Source organism: Pinus tabuliformis, chromosome 9, assembly GCF_031772625.1.
Source record: "Pinus tabuliformis cultivar Carrire ecotype Pingquan chromosome 9, CPIR1, whole genome shotgun sequence".
Lineage (NCBI taxonomy): Eukaryota > Viridiplantae > Streptophyta > Pinopsida > Pinales > Pinaceae > Pinus > Pinus tabuliformis.
The window spans coordinates 1,984,101,441-1,984,123,157 of NC_142307.1; positions in this window are offsets into that span (position 1 = coordinate 1,984,101,441).

A 21,717-nucleotide genomic window follows, 5' to 3' on the forward strand; every position below is an offset into this window, starting at 1 on the left:
TTAAAGGATAACCTCACGTTGGCGCAGAATAGAATGAAACAACAGGCAGATTAACATCGCAACGAAAGAAGTTTTGATGTAGGTGATTGGGTATTCATACGGCTACAACCATATAAACAAATGTTCCTCAAGCAAGCTAAGAAGGATAATAAATTGTCACCAAAGTAATATGGTTCGTAAAAGGTGTTACAAAAGATTGGTACTATGGCATGCAAATTGGAGCTTCTTGCAGCTTCCCGAGTGCACCCAGTTTTCCATGTTTCATGTTTAAATAAGGTTATAGGTGACAAGCTCCCAGTTCAAACAATATTTCAAAAACTTGATGACGAAGGAAAAATCATATTGGAACCAGAAGAAGTCACAGAAACAAGAACACGACAACTACGAAATCGATCAATTCGGAGTATCTCATCAAGTGGAAGAACTTATCTACTGAAGATTCCACATGGGAGGATGAGAATTTTATACAGAATCATCCAAAACTACTCAAGCATTGAGGACAATGCTTTTTGGAAGGAGAGGGGCATGTTAGGCCCCTATAATACTAGTGATTCCCCATTACTATTGTCATTGTATCCCTTATTGTTATTATTGTGCCCCTATTATTCCCATATTGTTATTAGTATGCCCCATAGAAACCCACTATTGTTATTTTTGTGCCCTTATGTTATTACTGTTATGTCGGCTTGATTATATTATGACCCCTTAGACTCCTATATATAGAATGTAGGTTTAATCATTTGCATCATCCAAGAATTATTCATTTTTGTAATGTAAAGGAGGTTGCCCCCTCGAAGAGGCTTAATTATAAGGCGTTCATCTATCTTTTCTATCTTTTTGTGCGCTGGTTTCATAATAGATACACATCAATTTTTTTAAGGAAAAAGGTATATTAAAAAAAGGAGAAAGCTCATTCTAAAGGCCTTTTTTTTGGGGAGAAAGTTTATGAGATATCGTGCCCTAAAATATTTTGTTGAAGATTTTGAAATTGAGTTTGATTTTCTTTATAAAAGGAAATTAAAAAAAAAAAAGGAATTGAAGAGAATTTTTGACTTTGTAAAAGTTTTTTCATCTGCAAATTATTTTGGTATTTTGTCAAGCATGACAATTTTTTGGGTGAAGATTGTGCCTTATAGAGGTGCATATTGAAAATTATATATATATATATATATATATATATATATAAAAGATAGCCCCATGCAATGAGGAAATCATCTATAAGACAGAGGAAAGACATCAGTCATGGGTCACAAAGCACAACTAAAGAAGACTAAGAAAAGGAATCGAAAAGAAGAGACAAAGATTGTTGCCATGGTTAGAGAGGTTCAGGTCGTAGCCGAGGAATTGAGAAGTCTAGCAGAAGACAAAGAAGAAATCGAGGGTGATTGGTGTAGCTTTGATCTGCTACCACCTCCTATGTTTACAGGTAAATATTTTGATCATTGGATTATCAAGATGTTAACTTTTCTTCGAGCTAAAGATTTAATCGAGTACGAGTCTAATAACCCATAAGATGAAGTATGTGATGCCTTAGCATTGAGTTTTATAAAACAGGCATTGGATGAGAAGTGTTTGTGCAAGGTAACAAAAGCTACAACTTCAAGGAAGCATGGAAGTTCCATGAAGAATAGTTTGGTGCAAGGGGGAGTGACATGCAACAACAGGTTATGTCACACGCAGGGAAGTCAGTCGCACATCTGAGAGTAGATGAGCAAGACTCTTAAAGGAAAACAGAGCTTGGAGAATATCACTCAAAAGTGGATGATGGTTTTCAAGACCATGAAATTGAAACCCATTATGTAAGCATGCATATGGATGAAGAAGACGAAACAAAGATTGCAGAGAGAGAAGCAATAGCTTCTATATGTGAAACAGAGCAAGAGCATATAAATTCTCAAGGAATCCACTGCAATGTGGATGATACAAATGATGGTGAATCCCACTGTGATGTGACACGTGGATGATAACTACAAATTTATATGTGAATTGGTGAATCCAACCGCAGTTGATAGATTTGGTGAAGTAGAAATTGTCAATAAAATTGACAATGAGTACATGCATGCTCGGATATCCCACCTTAGTATAGATGAACATTATGCTGATGTTATGTGTGGTTTCTTTTTTGAAATGGAGATTGATTGTAGAATTTGGAAAGCGCAATGTTTAATGAAACTTTGAAGGTTGAAGCTGCCACTGTAGCAGCAAGATATGAAGTAGTTGGAACTGCTCATGAAGAAGTATGTCATCTAGCAGCAGTTGATGATCAAGAACAAGATAAAGTGATTGAAGAGTTTTTGATGAGAATATCCGCTAAAAGCATAATATTGGAAGACAACCTCCATGCAGTTGAAAAGAATGAAGATGTAGAGCAGGAAACTCTCACTGGAGAGAGTCATATGAAATATGTTTTTAACATTGTTTTTGAATATGCATGTATTCAAAATATCATGGGAGTAGAAGCTGAAAGCAAGGTTGCTAATAAATTTGATGCAAATTTGAAGCTCATTGAATAATGGATTCAGAAACCAATAGAACAAATTGATGTGAGTCTTAAAGAAGCAACTAGAATAAAAGAATTGAAATAAATGGTGAATATTGTTCTTGAGTATGTAGATTACAGAAAAAAAGTAGCAGTCCCTGATGATGAAAGTGAAAAGAATGATATGAAAGAAAACGATGAATGCAATGAAACTATATTTGAAGATGGAATGTTATGGCAACAGTCCATGGTTGAACAAATGTTTGAAGAGGAAGGTGTAGTAGACAAGATCATATTGTGTTTCAACACAAATTCAAGAAAAGTCAAAGAAAAATTGCAGCAACAACAAGTAAATAAATCCTACAACAAGAAAATTCAACAGAGAATGAAGCAATTTCGAGGATATAAAATTTGGAAGAAGAGAAAAATAAAATGCAAAATTGTGAAAGTCTTGAGTCATTGTAAGCCTAGTTGAGACATAGACTAGCAAGCATGTTTGAGAGATAATCGAGTCAAGTTAAGTTATGTTGAGTCATATGGTCGTAATTAAGGGAAAGTGTTAGAAAATGTAATTACTCTTGTATGTGGAATTAGATAAAATTAGAGAGTCAGTTAACTAAGTGTTGATGGTTGATTGTTTGAGTGTTGAGTCAAATCGAGTTACGTGATAAATGACCTTTAGTGTTTGGTTGCGTGTCAAAATATTTTAGGCAAGTCGCTAGTTGGAAAATGATAGATACCCTTCACCCGGTTCATTGTATGCATCATGTTTTGTGTGATCAATAGAAGAGCCGCATCTTGTGTGTTTTGTGGGTGAATTTATGTTTTATGTTTGTGAGTGTTGCGATTAGAATGAGGGAGAGAAAACTTTGAATTACTTCTTACGATTTTTCTAAATCCTTTGCAAATTTATCTACCCTCAAACTCCTCCACCAAACATTTGTATCCAGTGAATCAGAGACAAGATTCATGCCCTTTGTAACTCGACTCTCACCCCTCCACAATCTCTCTCATTGTAGAAATTTCCTGCCACGTTGGATTCATGTATGGCCTCAATACATCTTCCACTACAGTTAGATATTTGACAAATCGAAAGAAGCTGCTTGTTTCCCCGAACGAATTGGAGGCCAGATCATATATCCTAATGATCAGATCGCGTAACAGTCCAGCTAGATCAAGGACGCTGGCTATAAGGCCTACCATCTCGATAACCCTTAGCATTGTCGTGACAAAGAGATGTTCCTTCCAATGCCTTTCCTTCAACTTTTAGATGAAGATAAACAAATTGACCACCACAATATATCCTATTAGCACCTCAAATAAACACGAAAGAAAGCTTCCCCAATAAAGTTCAGTTCACATATCAATCCATATAGCTGAATGAACTCACTGTAAAACCCACCATCATGAAAACCCCCTAGCATTGAAACTGTTCCAAACTTTTTTATCCACTTTATAGATTATGACACTCAAATTGCCCTCCTGTGCACTCAACCGGCTAATATCAGGAGGAAAGAAGCTTCGTCGAAGGAATTCCACAAGCATTGGACTCAACACAGCAGTGATGTGAGTATTTATCGACCATTGTCAAAATCCTATTGGCATAGGGCATGCATTTGCAGTCAAGCACGCAAAAATTCTGCACATCTATCCTCCGCGCGCTTCGTATGGCACGTGTTTGCAGACAAGCACGTGAAAATTCTCGGCGTATGTCCTCCATGCACTTTGTACGGTCGATTCTTATTTCCAACCCCATAGAAAAGTTATTGTGCCCTGATATGCGCCCTCGATAGCCCCATCTAACACGCGCGCGGTGATGACTAGAGAAAAAAAAAACGGCATGTTATCTGGGGATATCGAGGGTGCATGTCAGGTGCAATAACTTTTCTATGAGGTTGGAAATAGGAATCGCCCTTTGTACGCTGTCTAGACCCTCTAGGAAAAGGACATAAACTGACAGCAGCATTATGCACATGGAAGACAATATAAGATAATTTAATTATATTTATGTCTAATTAATGATCACTAATGAACACAAAGTGCAATAATGTCCATACAATATGGAAGAACGAAAGAATGAAACTGTAAAAAGTCACTTGTCTCTTTCACTGTGATTTCAGCACATAGTTGTACAAACCCGTATCGGAAGAAACCTTCATAAAGTTGGGGCTGAAGCCTCTTTAGAACATTCACGGATGGCCTGCACACTTAGAAGGTCCATGGCTCTGATCCAACATCTCCAGACATGAGCAGAGAGCACTTCAAAGGACATGAATTTACAAGCCCAATGCCTAGAAAATATTTTCTTGAGCTCCAAGAGTTTTGCAAAGATGAAGTATAGGGAACTACTGACAATTGCGTCCTATCTCAATCGCTCCTTGAAATTACAGAAATCTTGACCTATTTAAATTATGCGAGTATTCGACCCGAGGTGGACACCTGGGGCGAAGAAAATGCCTCCCCACACAAAACGAACTGAAACCAAAATGAAGAAGCAGATGAATCAATGGGTTGCCTGATTGGGTCCCTTGTTTTAATGTTTTTGGTGGAGTGGAGGTCAACTTGAGTTTCCTAATCTAATTTTTCATTTCAGAGGGGGTGCAAAACTCGACATCCCATGGCAGAGTCCTTTGCATGTATGTGCAGCGAACACTTAGGTTCCACCATCATTGGCAATAAGACTCAATAGGATTTTCATTTGATTTGAAGAACAATATCATGCTATTTACAAAAGATTTTTCGGCGAAGATCACATGAAACATCATTTGTCGACGTGTTTCGAACCAACCAGTGTGGTTCATCATCAGGACAAGTTGAAGAAACAAATCCAGCTTAGCAAGTTAAATAGACAGAGCAGAGCCTCCAATGGCTAAAAAGACCAACAGCTACTTTGGACTAGGTACCGGGATCAAAACCCCTTTTTTAATAATTTAAGGAAAAAGTTACCCTAGGGGGACCAATGCAAAACTTCAAACCCTCAGAATTCAGAGTGAAAACCTCAGAACGCACAATGATGAAAGTGTGGCTAACTATTTCCTTCGTGTAGATGAGATTGTTAATTGTATGAAAAATTTGGGTGAAGAAATAAAAGAGGTTGTTGTGGTTGAAAAAGTTCTAAGATCTTTGTCCCCTAAGTTTGAATCAAAAGTTTCTACAATAGAAGAAAAGGAGAATCTATGGAACCTTACCATGTCACAGCTGCACGGAATTATAACTTCTTACGAAATGAGGAAAGGAGGACCATCAGATAGGAGAGAAGCTGCATTTAAGGCATGAGGCAAAGGAGATTACTATGAGTCAGGACATATGTCAGAAGAAGAGGAAGAATCAAATTTTGTCAAGAACCTTCAACAGGGTGCTGGCAGATTCAGAGGTAAGTTACCTTTCAAATGCTTTGCTTGTGGAAGAGTCGATCACTATGTTGCCAAGTGTCCTCATAAATATAGGCTTGACAAAGGTAAGGAACCTGTTAGATGGAACAAGAAACAGAATGTAAATAAGAAAAGCTATTACAGTCATGAAGATAGTGATGGACTTTCAAATAGTGATGAAGAAGGCTATAATTATAAACTTTTAATGGATTTTGAAGATGATAAGTTTGTGGATGCTATACATGAAGAAGGTCTTTATGAAGAGATTTCTATACTCAAAATTTGTTTAGAAGAGAAGAATGTGATCATAGATACTCTACAATTCCAACCTGCTGAAAAGGAAAAGCATCATGAAAAGTTAGAATGTGAAATTGTGGGACGGAGAAAAGAGATTGAGAAAACAAAGCTTTTAATCTTAGATTTGTTAAAGGATCTGACACTTTATATGAGATTATCAAAGTGTAGTGCTCTCCACTAATCAAGACAGGTCTGGGATATAATGAAGAAACAACTCAAGCGCAGAAACCATCTACCTCCAAGAGTTATCTTGATGCTGCAAGGAGAAGTGAACAAAGACCCAATGGAAATCACCAGGTAAATCAGGGACAATTTACCTCAAGAATGAACAAAGACTACCAGGTAAATCGAGGGCAATCTACTTTAAGGACAAACAGAAGCTACAACCAGCCACAGGTAAAACCTTCTCAATTTGCCTCAAGAATGGATGTCAATAGGAACTACAATCATTTGGCTGGTAGATTTGATAATCACAGGAGTTTTTTCAATGGCCAATGCTTTTCTTGTCATAACTTTGGTCACAAAGCAGCTAAATGTGTTACCTATAAGACAATCATGACTAGAGAAGCTTATAAATAGAGGAGTATGACTGGGATCATGAAAAGGACCTACAACAACTTCTCTGCTCTTGAAAATGAAATAGAATGTTCTATTTGTAACAATTTCGGTCGCGAAGATTCTGAATGCAGGAAAAGGTTTCAGCAGAAAACTTAGAAGGAGCAAGCCTCAAGTGCCAAATCATGTAGAAAGAACCACAACCAAAAAAATGTGGTATAGCCTTATATGCGGAAGGGCAGGAAAATCAATGGTACATCGACAATGGGTGTTCGAAACATATGACAGGTGATAAGAAAAACTTCAGTCATATAGAGCCTTAGAGAAGGAGAAGAAGGTCTCTTTTGGAAATGACACCCCTGCTCTCATAAAAGGTAAAGGTTCTGTTCAGTTGAAAGAAAGGGTCAAAGCTAGAAATTTCATGTATGTTGATGGCTTAAAGCATAATCTATTAAGTGTTAGTCAGATGTGTGATCAAGGAACTGAGGTAATATTTCGATCAAATGGATGTAGTTTTCGTGATCTTCATACAGGAAAAACAATGATCAAAGGCATAAGAACTCCAAATAATTTATACATATTCAAAGAAGGACAACATCAATGCTATCTAAGCAAGAATGATGAACACTGGCTATGGCACAGAAGATTGGGGCATCTTAGTTTCTCATAGATAAGGAAAGCATGCAAATACCAGGCAGTTCGTGGTCTTCCAGACATCAGAATTCCAGACAATACAATATGCAAATCGTGTCAGTTTGGTAAGCAAACCAGAACTAACTTCCCTAAGAAGGAAGGATCGGCCAGCAGGCTACTTGAACTTGTCCATACTGATGTATGTGGTCCTTCTAGGAAAAGGTCACCTCGAGGAGAAGAATACTTTATATTGTTCATTTATGACTATTCTAGGATGTGTTGGATAGTAGTTATGAAGCACAAAGACGAAGCCTTTGAAAAGTTCAAATCATTCAAATCCTTGGTGGAGAACGAATCAGATCATAGAATCAAATGCCTCAGGTTTGAGAGAATTTACCTCGAATGAATTTTTCGATTTTTGTGAAGAACATGGAATAAGAAGGGAATTCTCTACAGCTAGGACTCCTCGGCAAAATGGAGTAGTAGAAAGGATGAACAGAACGGTTCAACAAATGGCTCGTGCTATGCTTGATGAGTCTGGAACTCCCACAATCTTCTGGGGTGAATCCGCATTTGCTGCAGTTGTTATTCTCAACAAAACGAATGTCCGGGTGAACAGCACTCAAACTCCACATGAGCTCTGGTATGGTGAGACTCCTTTGGTAAAATATTTCAAATTTTTGGAAGCAAATGATATATCAAAAATACTGATGAGAATCTTGGCAAGTTTGAACCTAGAGCAGATGAAGGCATTCTCCTTGGTTACTCTCCTCACAACAAAGCTTACAAGTGTTAGAATAAAAGGCTTGGAAAATTTGTTGAAAGTATTGATGTAGTAATTGATGAAGAAGAAAACACTCCTAGGAAGGTAAGATCTGAAGATTTCAAAGATGATGAGGACTATCCTTCAACATCAAATCATACTTATGATGAAGAAGAAGCTCAAGAGGCACCAGAAGAACAGATAAGGATAGAAGATAAGACTCCATCCAGATACGTTCAGAAGAATCATCCAGAATCTCGAATTTTGGGGCAGAAAGAGGCAGGTATACAAACAAGAGGAACAATTGCAGAAGCCTCAAGCTATTTGGCTTTGCTCTCCTCCACTGAACCAAAAAATGTAAAAGAGGCATGCAAAGATGAATGTTGGGTCAAGGCAATGGATGAAGAACTTGAGAAAATAAAAAAGAATAACACTTGGGAGTTGGTTCCTAGACCAAAAGATAAGAATGTCATAGGGACAAAATGGATCTTCAAAAACAAGTTGAATGAAAATGGGGAAGTGATTAGAAACAAGGCTAGACTTGTCTGTAAAGGGTATGCTCAACAAGAAGGAATAGACTTTGAAGAAACTTTTTCTCCCGTTGCTAGACTTGAGGCCATCAGAATGATCCTTGCTCTCTCTAGCTTTCAGAAGTTCAAAGTATTTCAAATGGACGTGAAATCAACCTTTCTGAATGGAGACTTAGAAGAAGAAGTGTACATTGATAAAGCAGATGGTTTCATTCTTGGGAATGATCCAAATCTTGTATGCAGACTAAAAAAGGCTCTCTATGGTCTTAAACAGGCTCTAAGGGCTTGGTACTACCGTTTGGACAAATATCTTCATCAACAAGGTTTTTCAAAAGGATCAGCAGATAGCAATCTTTATATAAAAATTGAAAATGACAAATTGCTAATACTTGTTGTGTATGTAGATGATATTACCTTTGGCAGCAATGAAGAAGCTATGAGTCGAAACTTTGCCTTGGTGATGCAGAAAGAATTCGAAATGTCATTACTTGGAGAGCTGACATATTTTCTTGGTCTACAAATCCAACAAAATGAAGGCGATATCTTTTTGTCTCAAACCAAGTATCTCAAGCAGATCTTGAAGAAATATGGCATGGAAGTTTCAAAACCAGTATGTACCCCTATGGTTACAGGATGCAGCCTCAGTGCAAATGATGAATCAGCATCAGTGCGTCAACCAACCTATAGATCCATGATTGGAAGTCTGCTTTATTTGACAGGTACCCGACCAGACATCATGCATGCAGTGGGAATGGTTGGAAGATTTTAGGCAAATCCAAAGTAAACTCATCTTCAAGCAGTGAAGAGAATCTTCAAGTATCTTCAAGGAACTCAAAACTATGGCTTATGGTATCCGAGAGATACAGATCTCACTCTTCATGCTTATATAGATGCAGATTGGGCTGGAAGCATGGATGACAGAAAGAGCACAAGTGGTGGTGCATTCTTTATGGGTGCCAGATTAGTATCTTGGTTCAACAAGAAACAAAGTTTGATTGCTATATCTACAACTGAAGCGGAATATGTGGCTGCTGCATCTTGTTGCACTCAACTCCTTTGGATGATGCAAACCTTGCAAGATTTTCAAATCACTTGTACACCACCTATCTCCATCTTATGTGATAATACAAGTGCAATCAGCATTTCAAAGAATCTAGTTATGCATTCAATGACCAAGCACATACCTATCAAATATCATTTCCTCCGGGAACAAGTGCTTAAACAAAAGGTCAAGTTGGAATATGTTCCCTCTAAGGAACAAGTTGCTGATATACTCACCAAACCACTGCCCAACGAGACATTTGAATACCTCAGACAGAAGCTGGGAGTAGTTGATGCTTCATCTTGCTATTGAAACTTGTATGTTTGAGAGAAAAGTGGTTGTACGCGAGTTGGCTGAAGAGGATCTACGTACATACACTGGTTTATACAGATACAGTCGCGTATATGGAGGCTTGATGGATATCAATAGGGTCAGGTTCTGGTTGAAGATAGTCTGATATGGGTCTGACAGAGACCATCTGGCATAGGTTTAGGGGAGCAGATAAACTTCTAATGATGCATTGTTGGCATTATCTTAGAAGCTTTTGGTTCAAGTTCACAACTGTTGTTGGTTTCAGGTGGAACAAATGCAGAGGGAGAACAGAAGGAAATCATGGTTGCTGATCTGAATGGTGATTGATAGATGCTGCTGATATCAGTTATTGGTGACTTTCATAACTCTTTCTCTAGATATTTCGTCTCTATGTCATGTATCTCTTTTATGGTGTCAAGGTCATGTAACGGCCTATTTTGGTTTCCCCACTATGCTTTGGATGAAGATGTATGTACTTGGTTGTCATATGTAAATTTCTAATGTATCCCCACTTGGTTAGTTGGATGATCCCCACTTGGTTGGGTGATGGATGTATGTATTGAGTCTCTTGGTGATAGGAAGGTCTTTTATGATGTATAAGTCATGGTTCTTCTTGAAGAACATCTTTTTGCAGATCTTGCCTACAGTCATGGGGAGCATGGTCAGCACAGCAGGGCAGAGATTTCAGCATGTACTCAGGGGGAGCACAACCTTTTGCCCTTGATGACAAAGGAGGAGAATGACTTTGAGGATCTTGGCATTGCCATCAAGTACAAAGGGGGAGATTGTTGGCATTGTGGCACTGATTTATAGCTATGGCATAGGTGTTGTCCTTGATGGCAACTCACTTTGTTGACAGCTCTCAAAATGAAGGAAAAAGATATATACGCAGGCTCAACTAGACGAAGGCGCGTATACACGCGAATTAGACGTTACAAAGGCGCGTAAGCGTATACACGCACTTTCATGCAAGGAAAAGCGCGTATATGTTGGAGAACTTACTTTTGGTCCGTGGTATTTAGTCCTTGGTATTTGAACCTATGGTTTTGGACCATGGTATCTCGTCAGAAGTGTTGATCCCAAGTATTGGTTCCATGGTATTGTTTTATTATGGTTTTGGACCGTGGTATTGTGAAAGGCCTAAGACTATAAAAGAGGAAGGAGATCATTTGGCAAAGGATCATCTGAATTAATTGAATATCTAATAAGTGCTAGATCTGAAACATTGGTGATTGGGGTTATGGTGCAGATCTGGATCTGAATGAAGGAGGAAGCTTAGCGCAAAGAGAAGGATAAGTTCTATTGATGGGTCATAATCTTAAGGCTTGAATAATAGTATCTTTGTATGATTTTGATTTGTTATATGTGGCGCATGCTTGATCTATAAATCTTATAATCTAGGTTAATTAGTGTCTGAATATTTGAAAGAGTGAATTATCCTTTATAGATCTGTACGCAGGTTCAGTGAAGCGAAGGCGCGTATACACGTTGGTTCAGTGAATAAAAATAGCGTATACGCAGGTTGGTCCAAACACAAAAGTGTATACACACAGGTTTCAGGTTATTGAAGTAGCGTACATCACTTGAGTTGGGTTCTAGCTACTTTTGTTTATTGTTGCAGTGTTCTAGGTTCAGAATTTGGTGTGTGGTTACTGTTATTGTGTTTTGGGTACAGCTGTCAGAGAAGTGTCTACTTGATTCAGTTCTAATTGGTGAAAAGGAGATTGCTTGATGCAGAAATTCTTGATGATTGAGTGATGTTCATGGATCTAGTCTGAAATTTATGAAACGTGGTCCCTGGAAAAAAGAGAAGGTTGTAGCCTTCTGTAGGTCAGCACCTACGTATTAGTATCCTGGCTAGTGCAAGAGCTAAGGGGGTTGTAGCTCCCTTCCAGGAGAAGCTGGTGAATGAGAGAGGGTTGTAGCTCTCAGCAGGTTGCAGCCTGCATACTGGTAAAGGACTGCATCAGTACAGAATCATTGTAAAAAGAAGTTTCTAATTAAAAGGAAGATAGAGACGAATTGCAGCAGGTGGTTTTCACCCACATTGGGTTTCCACCTTATATCTTGTGTTCTTATGTGTGATTGTCTTCTACTCTGTTTTACTGTTTCTGGTTACTATTTATTTGATTTTGATACAAAGATTAATAATCAACATCTGCAAGATAAAGTAAATTATAAGTTTGCATGGTCTACACGGGTTTCCTTCTACGTAGTTGTGTATATACGCGGTTTTCATTAACTGAAGTAGCGTATATGATCTGGATTTGAAAAAGGGAATATTTGACTTGATAATACTGATTCACCCCCCCTCTCAGTATTATTCCCAACAAGTTATGCATCCCCAACTTCTCAATGAGAAAGAATATCATTTGGCATGTTGGACACCTAATCCTAAATGGGTTAGTGTGGAAGCTGAATAGACTAGAGCAGTCCAAGAGACCTTTGGATGTGAAACCCAACAGTCACAACAATGTACTATAAATGTATATCAGTTGTTAATAAAAATCGTATTGCATTTTTTATCTTTCATATTTCTCTTGTTGTCCATGTGTGTTTAACATGGTATCGGAGCCAGGTTTATTCCTACCCTGCATAATTAATATGAGCCACTTGTTTTCTATGGTCTTTCTTACCTGCAAGTCATGTACATTCATATAATTTTCAGTGCTGCTATTATGGATGTAATGTACATTCCAACAATCTGAAAATATAGGCCTTGGTATTTTAAGAGTCTGTCAACTCTGCAAAACTTGCCTGCCTTCTCAGTCTAACGCTCAGCCTATCGCTCTCCCCATCGATTCCACTGGTCGCTCTACGCTAGTTGTTCTGACGCCTCTATCATCAACGCCTCTGTCACCACTGCACTTTGTCCATAACGTTCTATACGCATTTGTCTCTCATAAGTCGCAGCTTGTCTCTGACCGCATCGGAAACTGAATAGTCGAGGTTCGAATCTCCATCAATGCTACTCTGACATCAATGCTGGTTGAAACATTGTGTTATGGTATTGGTATTGATGTGTTTAACTGTATTGCACTGAATTGAAATGAAAACACTGTTGGATTGACTGTGTATTCGTTTTGAGAATTTTCACCTTTCCTAGTTGTTTTCGCATTGGTTCTTTAAGGGTTTCTTACAATTGCTAGTCATGTGGGAGTTAACCGTCATGAATCGTCCATTGTAGAGTTGTTTGAGAGACACACTCTCTATAACAGATATATAAATATTATCACTGCCTAGCATATACTAACAATGTAAATGGGCGTCGCCTTGTTAGATATTTTGGAGATATTTTCTTACAGAAGTTTCTAACAACATCAGCGCTTGTAATAAGCTCCATTTGCTGCAGAATCACCTTGATAGCCGAAAGTACAACTGCACAATTGGCATGCTGAAGACGAGGAGTTACACGTTCAACAATTTTCTCTGCATCTCGAGCATCACTTGCCTTGTATTTTGAAAGATCATCTAGTATAAACACTTGACCCCATTCAGTGCATTCATTGAGCACTGCCAAAAGTTTAAAAAGTGTGTGTCTAGTAATTTCAAATATTTCTCTTCTACTGTTTTCTTGGATCTCTGCCAGTGCTGCCACGGCATTCGCTACAACCATGGGATTGCTATCTGAAATCAAGTCCTTAAGAGTCTCTAGAAACCCTCTATCCTCCACCAGTTCAGCATTAATATCATAAAGTTTAGCAACACAAATAGCAGTCGTCTTTCGCACATAAGGATCATCATCCTTGAGGCATCTTTGTAGCGGATCACACAAATATCTGTGTTTTGTCAACCCGAATACAACCCATTGTTCGTACAGCAGTATACACTATATAATATTAATTTTGCTGAATACATTGTATGATTTGTTGCGTTGGTGTATTTGAAGACTGGTATGCGTGGTTATTTTGGTTATAATAATTGATATGCGTGGAGGTGTGGAGACTAACCGTGACTCTTCTTTCACATATATATACACTTATGTTGCGATACATTGCTCTCGACGCTGAAATGAATCGATAGTTCGTGACCTGTGTTGCGATACCTATGGTTCATTTGAAGTGGTGGAACAGTTTGCAGTATATACATGATCCCCTTGATCGTATAGCCAGAAATCTTGTATATAATATATTGTTCAATATATATTGAAAAGACGGTATAATTTTCGAGATCATTCTTCAACGGTGACCCGAGGCCCCTGTTTGATGATGTATGGACAACACACAGGTGGGAGAGAACTCACTCTCCGTTGATATCTGGCTACTTAAATTTTGGATCTGATAATTTCTTCAACAGAACGGCATTGAGCTGTTCTTCTGTATATAAACTACTTGGTAACTTGACAATCACGTTTTGAAGCATTAACTCGTCCACTGTTGAGACACTAGCATGATGAACTTCAAGATCTAGGTCTTGTAGTGATGTCATCAATCTGGCTGTTGGATGATTCTTCTTAGCAGACTGAATTCTAATCATGGCTTCTGGACCAAGGATTCGAACTTCCAAGTCTAGCGCAGAACATTTCTTTGTGCCAAATCTTTTGACATCAGGCTTTTGAGACGAACCAGACTGGTCCTTGATGAATCCCAAATTGGTACCAGAGAAAGCAGAGTGAGAATTCCTTCTTAGTAACTTCTATTTGGGCTTGAAGCTCCTTCTTCTCAGCTTCAATCTCTTGAACTCTGCTTTGAAGTTCATTAATATAGGACACGACATCCCCAAGTAATGAAGCTTTATCCATCTTTGACACATTTGGTACCACAGCACGAAGTGCATCCTACGACCGGAGGTACCAAAATCAAGTAGCAGAGAAACACGACCTTTCTTCAGCCTGGACGTTCATGATTTAACACTCTAGTGATGCGTTGTCTTGTGTGTCAAATTACACACTTCAGAAAAAGCGTTGGAAAATAGCAATTCGAATTGCATCTAGGAAGTAGTTTTGACCACTGGACTGTGCATTATATTTGGATGGCATTATGGATGAGATGTTTTACATAAGTCTGTATATTGGGCTGACATAGTTTTTATGGCTGTGTGTTGTTTCCTTTTTTGATATGTTTTAATGGTGCGTTGATTGTCATTTTGAGCTCTAACCTATAGAGACAACACAGAAACCCAACATCACTTTGACATTGCTTGATATCTGATATTTACCTTCTAGCACGTGTTTCTCTATCCCATCGATTTGTTATTAGCAGTCGGAGGAGTCAAGTTTCCAACATTAGTGAAAGAGGATGGGATAACTTGAAGCTGGTAGAATAAGGTGATTATCTGAGACAATGGACAAATGAACATTATCTGAACTGTATTGTCAGCTTGAACTCTTCCAATGTACTTATTGTTTGTTGGCATACAATAGAGGAATTTATTTGACAGCTGGACATAAAGGAGAATCAATTTTCAAGGAAATATTTATTTCTTGCAAAGGATTATCAATTGAGTAGATTTCCCTCTTATCATCGGGCACATTTAATTTTGAAGAATATTGCATTATTAGCAATTTTCCTTTACAAGTACATTTGTGATCATTTGTTGACTTGATTTGTTTAAATAATGACAAAAATTCATATATTATTGGAGTTATTGAGAACTCTAATCGTATCAACTACTGACAACACAATGCAAATCAGGAAAGACACTCTCTATGACATTCAGACATGCCTGCATAATGTATAGGAAAATATTGAGTTTTTGCAGCTTGAGACAAAGCTACAGCAGGAAGAATTACAGCAGTTGAGTCATCATTATGAACCTATTTCTGTTCAGAAGATTGAAACAGACTCCCATAAACAACAAGTCAATAATGTTACCGCTGGTTCAGATTTAGTACCCAATAAAGCAACAGTTGTACATGCAGATGCAGAAACTCAGTCTACACTTCCCAAGCCCATCATCATACCTTGGGAACAGCTTGTCCACAACAAGCACAGAACTGGTCTTGGATATGACAAGGACTTGTCCTTTCATATTCCAGACTACGCCAAGCCCATTCAATTTTAGAGTGCGGGATTCATTCATGATAGTTCAATTGCTCCTCATGACAGTTCACCTCCAGCTGTTCCAGATTCTGCCCCTCTTCCACAGCAACAACAACAACAACAAAAACAACAGGTCGTGAAATGCCAACACCGTGAACGAGTTGGCCATATGAAAGATCACTTTTTTTATCTTCATCCATGTAAGAATTTTCATAAAACCAGTCATTCTTCAAACAGATGCTTCAAAAACAAATGTCCTGCAAGAACAAAGATTCATCTTGGATGGATCGCTTCTTGGCAATGGGCATCAACAGCCAAGAAGATATTCCAAACACATGTTAGAACTTGTTCCAAAATATTGAACAGTCTTGCAGTTGAGTTTTCTCCATCATCTCACCTTGTATCTGACAAGGGGGGGAAATGATGGTCATCTACAAGCTTCAAAGCCACATCAAGCGAGCCTGAGCCACAACCTGCCACACCAGTTTCAGATTTGTAGCCAGCAACAAAGATGCCCCTGAACATGCCTTCAGTTGGCAATCTAGGAAACTTCCTCTAGCAGAAGACTTCAGCTTCTTGCCAGTTTTGGAAGAATTCCAAGAACAAAATTGAGAACACTTCCTCTAGCAGAAGACTCCAGCTTCTTGTCAATTTTGGAAGAGTTCCAGGAATTGCATTAAGCATTCCATAGTTGTTGGTTATCCTTAAACCATCACAGGTTGAGACTTCCCTTTTCAGGTTGAAGTTTTACCTTTTATGCGGGGTGAGACCTCCCTTTTATGGTTGAAGGTTTCCCTCTTTAAAACAATAGGAACACTTCCTCTAGCAGAAGACTTCAGCTTCTTGCCAGTTTTGGAAGAGTTCCGGGAACTGCACTAAGCATTCCAGTGTTGGTGGCCATCCTTAAACCACTGCCCTTTTTACCAACATTTCATAGAGCACATTCAACCTTGTGCTGCCATGCATTTTTGCACATTTTGTATTTCAGCTCTCTTCTTCGACTCATACATAACCCTTCGGATTAAGGGGGGGAATGTTGGACACCTAATCCTAAATGGGTTAGTGTGGAAGCTGAATAGACCAAATCAGTCCAAGAGACCTTGGGATGTGAAACTCAACGGTCACAACAATGTACTATAAATGTATATCAGTTGTTAATAAAAATCGTATTGCATGTTTTATCTTTCATATTTCTCTTGTTGTCCATGTGTGTTTAACATGGGAGAAGCATGTGGAGGTCTAGCCGAACATTTCGGCATTGACAAGACATTAGAGTAGCTCAGCCATTTTTATTATTGGCCAAAAATGCGCAGGGATGTGCAAAGATTTGTGACCAGATGTAAAGTGTGTCAGTTGGCAAAAGGACACAGTCAAAATACAGGACTTTACATGCCATTTCCCATTCCAAGTAGACCGTGGGACTCAGTCAGTTTGGACTTCATCTCGGGTCTACCAAGAACACAACAGGGTTATGATTCGCTAATGGTAGTAGTGAACCGGTTTTCGTAGATGGCACATTTCATTCCTTGCAAAAAAACCAGCGATTCCACTCACGTGGCCCACTTGTTCTTTACAGAGATCATCAGACTACACAATCTACCTATGTCCATTCTCTCTAACAGGGACGTGAAGTTTACAGGGCACTTTTGGTGCACCCTGTGGAAGAAGATGGACACACAGTTAAGTTTTAGCTCTACTTATCACCCGCAAACTGACGAGCAAACAGAGGTGGTAAACAGAAGTCTGGGAAACCTGCTACGAAGTTTGATTAGCGAAAATTTGCGGATGTGGGATCGAGTACTTGCCAAGGCAGAGTTCACTTACAACGACTCGCCCAATCGCAGCACTGGTTACAGTCCTTTCCAGATCTTGTATGGAATGCATCCTCGTGGAGTGCATGAGTTGCGAGATCTAGGACAGCAGGAAAGATGGAGTGCTGATGGGGAGGATTTCGCTAAAGTGATGAATGATTTGCACGAGTAGGTGAAAATAAAATTGTAGGACAACAATAAAAAATATAAGCAACGAACAGATTTGAAACGGATAGAGGTGCAGTTCAATGTAGGGGATGAAGTCCTCGCGCATTTGCACAAGGAGCGTTTTCCTAGAGGTGCATACAACAAGCTAAAGTACAAAAAGATAGGCCCCTACAAAGTTCTTTGGAAATTTTCAGCGAATGCTTATGAAATACAGCTTCCACCAGGAATAGGCGTCTCGCCCATCTTTAATGTGGCAGACCTGTTTCCATACATTGCTGATCCAGAGAAAGACAGTACAGCATGGCCTACACAGGACACCCAAGACGGAAGTGAGACTTGGATGAGACAAATGCCTTATGTTCAGCCCCCCGAGATCGAGAGGATCCTCGATAATCAGGTGGCCCAACGAACTCGATGGAAATAATATCTGCAATATCTAGTCAAGTGGAACAACTGTCCTATTGAGGACAGTTTGTGGCTTGATGCCAGGAAAATAGAGCAGGCGAGTTATTTAGTCGAGAAGCTCATGGACCAAAGTCATGAATTTTTCTTACCTCAAGACCCTAATGTAGGAGCATCTAGCTAAGGGCACCATGAACGGGTGTTGGTCTCCGCCAAGCTAGAAAGATTTGTCAGTGTTTAGTTTCTTTATGTTTAATTGGTCAAAGGAAAATGTAGGGACTTGTTGTTTTTTTTAATTTCATGATTAGTTTAGGAAGAGTATAGTTATTTAGGGTCACTGTCACAATTGTCTGTCTCTTAGTGAGTGATTATCATATAATTGTTTCTTCCATTTAGAAAAAAAAAATACATCTATGATTAATTGTAAAATCTTGCAATGCAAGAAGAACCAAATGAGTTAACAGTTATGTAACTAATAAAAGAAACAACTGAAGTGTAACTGTGCACAGTTCAGGTAACTGTGGGCAAACAGTACAAATATGAAATGTAAATCATTCTGAGGGGTTCAGCATATGAGAACAGTAATAGAATACAGAGAATAATTTTCTTTCATTCGAGTCCATCTGTAACAGTCATTGAAATATTTATCTACTTTTCCCTAATCATTGAATAAACCAAAATAAGCAGATACTGTGCATGCATAACCTTTTCATTTATTTTTCTCTCCTAAGGAACAGAAGGAGGACAAGGAAAACTGCACAAGAACTTCCAGTACGAAGGCTGGTGAACAACAAACAGATTCCACAACTAAAAGAACTAGGCCCATTATGAACAGTGCAACCAAGAATGAGTATATAAATGTTGAGTAACAAAATCCAGGACAGAGGTAACAAATACAACTGAATACATTGTATTTCCTTTCATTCCAAAAACAAAATATTTGTATACATATGACAGAGTCCAGGGATAACCCAACGAACAGCTAAAGAACCAACCGAACCAGTAGAACCCCAAACGAGGGTTCTAGATGGCCTCCAAATAGTATTTTTACAATTACACAACTGTGGATTACAAACAAGGGTCTGTACAAATTAACCCAGGTCGCATAGCGACGACAGAGGAGCATAAGCGAACAAGAACTAGGACTCTGTCTAACAAAACCAACAGAGACTAATAATAAAAACAAGTTGATAACAGTGGCAGAGCCTACCGGGAGAGAGCCGAAGCGTTTACACTAACCACGCCAAAGAACGAACCCCCAACCTGTGCAATCAAAACAGGGCAACATTGTCAGCCCAAATGAAGAGTAAGGGACAACGAAAAGCAAACGAAGCATAAGGAATTATCTGCACAGTGAACGAATCGATTACCTGGAGGTTTAGTCATGTGGGAGAAATGCAAACCCACTGAGCCACAGTCTGTAATATCCCTTCCCTTAATAATAAATAATAAATAATAAATAATAAAAATATAATAATATAATAATAAATAATAAATAATACAAATAAATAATAATAATATAAATAATAAATAATAAATCACTTAATAATAAATAATAAAAATAATAAATCATAAATAATAAATGATATTTAAAAATATACAAGAAAATAAATAAAAATAATAAAAATAAATATAGTAATAACTATACTAAAACTCTAAATGAGAATAAATAGAAATAAAACAAGAAAACTATCAAAAAGAAGGAAATAAAACAAGAAAGCTAAAAAAAATCAAAAGTAAAGTAAAGAAATAAAACAAGAAAGCTAAAAATCAAAAGAAAGTTGCATGTAGACACATGGAGTGTGTGCATATGGTTCCCCTTCCAATGTTGTTCTATTTAATAGATGGTGAGGAAGATGAGAGGCATTCTTTCATTCCATCATTCCGAGATTCTATCTTACATTCTCTTGGGAGAATGGTGTTCTAAGACTTAGGAGTCACTAGCAGTAGTACGTTGATTGAGGGCTCGGGGGTGGCCAGTTGTAGAAGAATCATTGCACAATTGAGCCTACGGTTGGGTGGAGAGTCGTCCCCAAAAACCTTGTTGCGGTAAGCCTACTTCTACGACAGGTAAGCACTATTCTTAGTTGAATTTAATGTTAATCAGAAAAGTTAATTAGATATTTATCTTTGGACTGTTACACAGTCCATGGTGACATCCTGAGACCAAGGAGTTGTTCTTGTTAGAGCCAGAGGAAAACAAAGAAGAAAGACGAATCATGGAGAGATAGCTTACTTGGAGCGAATTGCGAGCAGGAGGAGAGCATCACAGTTGTGATCTGTAGCGTGCACATCCATTTATCAAATTTAATAATCAGGAGAACCACAATAAAACTAGAACAACGGAGAAAATACAAGTCGAGTAACCGAACAAAACATACAGTAGCCATTTTTCTTACACAAGCGAGCAGAACCGTCACTCTGTTCCCAAGGAACCGAGTCTATAAGTCACCAGGACAAATGCAGGTGCCATACTCACAAGCAGCACAGCCCATAGCCGGCGCATGTAGAGCCGTGGCTTACCACCATACACTTGCAGCACGAAAAACTTGCTTCCAGATCAAACCCTCAGCGTAGCAGAGTCACAGAACAAAAAATGAAAGAATAATAATAGAAGGCAGGGTTTTGGCATAGACTGAGGAGCAAGAAACAACAACCAAGGCAAGGACTGTCGGCACAGCAAAATTAATGACTGTCATAAATGCCACCAAACACAATCCAGAATCATCCTAAGATTAACCACTAATCACCATTGTTAAGTCACAAAATCATTGTTTGATCATTTACTTATTGATTAGTGCATTATTGTGTTTTTTTTAGTATTATTGCATGGAACTACAGGCTGGTCCCATCAACTAGCATTTGCACCAGATGTTGCAAAAGAAATGTCATAAGGCATAAATTCAAGAAGCATTGTAACATATAAAGAATCATTGAGGATGAAAATTAATAGGTGAAGGGTCAAGAGCTAGTACCCAATGTCCATTGCATTAAATAGGTCTTGTTGTTTTTGGAAACTTTTTGGCTATGACATCTCGCAAAAAAAACTTCCCATTTTTAGGAGGCTATGGAATGACTTCAACTAGAAGGATACAATACTGAATACTATTGCAGGTATTGAGGAGGAGAAAAATGTTGTGCTCGTTAGTAAGATGAATAAGGGCAACAAGAAAAGAAGAACTAAGAAGGGTTAAAAAGGGTTATCTACAATCCTCCATTGGGGGATTTTTATGTAATATTTTTGCTTCTCAGTGTGTATGGTAAGTCTTCAACACTCTATCTCTACTTCTATTGACTTCAATCTGCATATTCTTAAAAGGTGTTTCTGCTTCTGTTGGCTCTCTTTAGTTCACTCAGATGTAAGTACACAAAA